Source organism: Orycteropus afer, unplaced genomic scaffold (assembly GCF_000298275.1).
Source record: "Orycteropus afer afer isolate SDZICR_OR568_19922 unplaced genomic scaffold, OryAfe1.0 scaffold00006, whole genome shotgun sequence".
Lineage (NCBI taxonomy): Eukaryota > Metazoa > Chordata > Mammalia > Tubulidentata > Orycteropodidae > Orycteropus > Orycteropus afer.
This window is the reverse complement of record NW_006921593.1, coordinates 15,033,902-15,038,909: the sequence shown is the minus strand read 5'-3', so window position 1 is coordinate 15,038,909 and position 5,008 is coordinate 15,033,902.

The following is a 5,008-nucleotide window of genomic DNA, read 5'->3' as shown; positions in this document are numbered from 1 at the left end:
GTGGATGAGAATGCCCCGTCCGTGGGGGGTTGAGTGTCGGCGTTGAACGTGGATGAGAATGCCCCGTCCGTGGGGGGTTGAGTGTCGGCGTTGAATGTGGACAGGAATGCCGCATGTGCAGCCATGTGTGCAGTTTTTCGCTAGCGTTGATTTCTCAACAGCAGCCAGGGGAAGCGTGGCTGTGCCTGGCCTATATCTGACTATCATTCGTTACTCAGCTGCCTGGCTCTGTTGGCACCGTGCTGTAAGGGTGACCAGCATCCTGACCCATTAAGCTTGATGGGCCTTTATTTGATAAATGGGTCTGCACTGGTTCAGGAAAGTGCCAGAGAAGGCTCTTTTGAAAAATAAAAGAATGTTTATTTAATTGTTGTGCATGCCGTTGAGTTGATTCCGACTCATAGCAATGCCATGTGACAATCCCACAATCCCCATGGGATTTCCTAGCCTGTTGTTGTTTGTTTGTTTGGATATTTTACTGTGCTTTGGGTGGAAGTTTGTGCAGCAAATTAGTTTCCCACCAGTAATTCATGTACAAACTGTTCTTGACATTGGTTGTGATCCCCACAGTGTCAGCCTCTCCCCGTTTCTACCCCGGGTTCTCTGTTTCCATTCATCTGGCTTCCCTGCCTCCCCTGCCTTCTCATCTTGGCTTCTGGGCAGATGTTGCCTTTTGGTCTTGTATAGGCTGTGACTTTTATGAGAGCAGGTCACCAGGTCTTTCTCCTGCTGAGCCACTGGGGGGATTTGAACCACCAACCTTTCAGTTAGCAGCTGAGAGCAAAATGCATGTAGCATACAATTCGCCGTCCTGCCCTTTTCAAAGTGTACAATTGAGCAGCGTTAGTTACTTTGACATGGCTGTGCAACCGTCACTACCATCTGTGTCTAGGACGATTTTGTCCCCCTGACCGGAAACTCCCCCTATCAAGCAGTAACTACCCCCCAGAGAAGTCTCTGTGTAAACAGGTGGATTCACGTTCCTTTGCAGTGTTAACATCTAACCTGCAGTTGATGGGAATCTGTGGCAGAGTGTGGTGTGTGCATGACATTGGACTTCTTGGTCATAGTGTTTTGCTTGGTTCCTGGAGAGCTGGCCAAGCTCACTTTGAGCGCTGTAGCCTGCGTCTTCCTGGCGTGTGGTGGTTTTGCTGCTTCCCAGGTGTGAGATGTATCTGGGGGATGTTGGCCCTTGGGGGGCTGACTTACAGAGTCAGCCTCCATAGTGTTCCAAACCATGGCCTGTCCTGCTGGAAGCTTTGTTTTAAAGTCATCAGCAGTAAGATGCTCAGACATGAGAAGGCCAGTGTTCAGATAACTTTCTGAATAGCCATGGTCACTGGACATTTGCTGTGATCCCTCGTCACTCTGGTTGGTGGTGGTACCTGAGGCTGGGAGTGATGCTGGCCGCCAGGGCCACAGGGGAGCAGGTGGCTCTGCCTTCAGTGGCCTTGTTGGGAGGTGCTGTTGTGTCTGTTCTGGCTCATGGCAAAGCCAGGTGACAGAGGAGAACTGCCCCACAGGGTGTCGTAGGCTGTCATCCCTAGGGGAGCAGCTCTCCAGCTCCTTCCTCTCAAAGAGCCTCTGGGTGGGTTGGAACCACCCACCTTTCAGTATTAGCCACGTGCTTAACCATTGTGCCACTAGGTTCACCAGGTCTGTTGCAGACCAGGTGGGAGACTCTGGTCCAGGCCAGTGGGAATGAGTGCCTTCAAGGACAGGTGTGCATAGGAGCGAGAAATGACGTGGGGCAGGCTTAATTGAGCTGTGCCTGAGGGTATGGCTTGACGTTGATGTCCAGGGACAGGTAAGGTTCTGATGGTGACGTCTGAGGGCAGGTGAGGTCTGATGGTGAGGCTGCGTGCGTGGTGACGTTGGTGTCTGAGGGCGGGTGAGGTCTGACGGTTAGGCTGCGTGCGTGGTGACGTTGGTGTCTGAGGGCGGATGAGGTCTGACGGTTAGGCTGCGTACATGGTGACGTTGGTGTCTGGGGGCGGGTGAGGTCTGACGGTGAGCTGCGTGCGTGGTGACGTTGGTGTCTGAGGGCGGGTGAGGTCTGGTGATGAGGCTGCGTGCGTGGTGACATTGGTGTCTGAGGGCAGGTGAGGTCTGACGGTTAGGCTGTGTGTGTGGTGACGTTGGTGTCTGGGGGTGGGTGAGGTCTGACAGTGAGCTGCGTGCGTGGTGACATTGGTGTCTGGGGGCGGGTGAGGTCTGGTGATGAGGCTGTGTGTGTCTGAGGGCAGGTCAGATCCATGCTGTAACATCACACCCAGGCCCTATTTGGAGAGTGATGTACACAGGTCACCCTTATGGCCGAGCATTGTGTGTGTGTCCTCTCTTCCCCGAGACCTAGTGTCATCACCACCTTTTTCTCTAGTTGAGGAAACTGAGGAACAGTAATTAAGCAGAGCTCTTGCATGCTACCCATGGAGATGAAGACGAGGTCTTGGTGGGTCTTAGAGGAGAGGTGTTTTGAGGCTCGAATCCATCTGCAGCCTTGTCCAGGAGGCGTGGGAGTCGGATTTCATGAAGAAGGAAGTAGCAGGCCCTGGTGGCACAATGGTTAAGCGCTCAGCTGCAGACCGAAAGGTCAGCAGTTCAAACCCACTCAGTGGCTCTGTGGGAGAAAGGACCAGGCAATCCACTCCTGGAGAGGTTTCAGCCTAGGAAACCCTGTGGGGCAGTTCTGCTCAGTCTTCGGGGCACTGTGAGTCGGAGTCGCCTGCGTGGCACCTCACACCAGGCAGGAAGAGAGCCTTTGACGCCTTGGACAGAGGGATGAGGTGTTATAAGTGGGTCTGGTCAGTGGGTGGCTGGCGCAGCCCTGGCAGAGTGGCCCCATGAGGCATCCCAGTTGAAGCACTCGAGGTATGAGGACTCCTCCTGGGTGTTTATTACAGAGGTGCCTCCAACCTCCTGAAGCTAGACCATGACACCTCCCAGGCCACGGCTCCTGCCAGGGTCTGTGTGTGCCCACTCCGTGCCCAGAGAAGTGCCCACCTGCAGGGTGGGTAGTAACCATTTCTGAATGTGTGAGGGTGCCAGTTAGGCTCATCCCCGCTGACTGCTTACTCGGTGGAGTCACTGGGTGGGGCCCTGTGGTCGTCTGGCCCGGGGCCCGCTGTGATTTGAGGGAGTAACTTGTCCTGACCCTACTCCTACACACGTCTCCTTTCCATTTGGTAGCGTTCTCCCTCCTCATTCCTTGTCCTGGGGGAGTGACAACTGTGCTCTGTACCCTCTCCTGCAACCGTCCTGTGACCTGGCACTGTCCCCTGGGCTGTGGCCTCTGCGTAGAGCCCAGACGTGGCCGAGGAGTGGGGTGTGAGGCTGTGACCTGGCCTGAGTGGATCACAGCCCTCGTCCCATTAGGAGGTGAGTGATGTGGGTAGGGACAGATACCTGCTCCTTAGAGGTGAGTGATGTGGGTGGGGACAGATACCTGCCCCTTAAGCGTGTGGACATTGTCCCTGTGTGGATCTGAGCCAAGTGGATGACATGGACCTCGTGAGTCTCCTTCCACATAGATCGCCTTCCCAGAAGGGTCTCTGTGCTGCTGGGGGACGTGTCCCTTGTGGTGAGGCCCTTGCTTTGAACTGTTTAGTCCAGCTCTGTTACATTTGGCATTTGACAATTTCATGGTGGCAGTACTTCTGGCTCCTCGAGGTGTGTCTCAGTTCCTTAGTGTTGCTGTGACAAGTGGCTGGCTTCCATGAAAAAATTTATCGTAAAATTAGGCTGGAAGCCCAAATTCAGGGCCCCAGCTCTAGAGGGAGGCCCTCTCTCCTCTGTTCTCAGTGGCGCCCCACCCCAAAGAGCAGCATTCTGCCAAGTACCACAGTGAAATCTACCCTGGTCCTGACCAGGAGCTAAGCTCCCCAGGCCTGGCTGCTCCTGAGAAGGTGTCCAGGCATAGTGCCCACTCTTATAAACAATGCACCCTCTCTGCTCATGCACACTCCAAAACTCATTCCAAAACTTGGACACAATTAATCAGAGTGGGTGTTTTTCCCAAAGGGGAAAGTCAGAATAACTGGGTGCAGCGGACGCCCGCACACGCTGCTGCTTCTAGTGAGAGAGCCTTCTTGTCCTCCCTTTCAGCCCAGGCATCTGAGCAGGGTGGTCCAGACCCCTGGTCCAAAGGGTACACCTGGACCTGAGCTCCAGCCCCTGGCAGTCTGCTTCTGGGAGGCCACGGCCTTGTAAACCCTGTGAGTGGAGTTCTCCGCACACGTGGGTCGTGATGAGTCAGAATCCACTCACCAGCAGCTGACAACAAGTTCCTCAGACTAATGAGTTGGATCATGTGCGTTGATCACAAAGGATCCTGACCCATAGGCTATTAAATGCTGCTATTTGGTAAATTAAGGTTAAACATGATGTACTAATGAGTGAAACCACATGACCTTCAGAGCGCACGGGTGTTCATGCAGAGACATAGGAGGTAGATAGATGTGTAGACAGGTAAATAGGTGCACAGGTAGGTAGGGAGGTGCGTAGGTAGGTTAACTGCCATCGACTTGACTCCAACTCTTGATGTCCCCACCTGCAGTGGAGCAGAACGTTGCCGGGTTCCGTGCCATCCTCAGTCACTGGCATGTTCAAGTCCACAGTTGTGGCTCTCGTGCCAGGCCACCTCACCAAAGGCCGCCCACGCCCTCACTGGCCCTCCAGTTCACCAAATGTGACGTCCTCCCCCAGGATTGATCCCTCCTGATGACGAGTCCAAAGCAAGCAGTCAGGCAGCGTCCGGTTGTGATCCGTACGGTTTTCGTTGACTCATTTTCCTAAGTAGATCCCCAGGCCTGCTGAGGCTTTTCCTGGAAGTTCCGCTGAAGCCCGTCCACCATGGGTGACCTGCTGGGAATTGACATACTGGTGGCATAGCTTCCAGCTCCCAGCAACATGCGGACCACTGCATGCGACCAACCAGCAGGTGGGCGCGGGACCGTCAGTACAGATGCAGACCACTGCATGCGACCAACCAGCAGGTGGGCGCGGGACC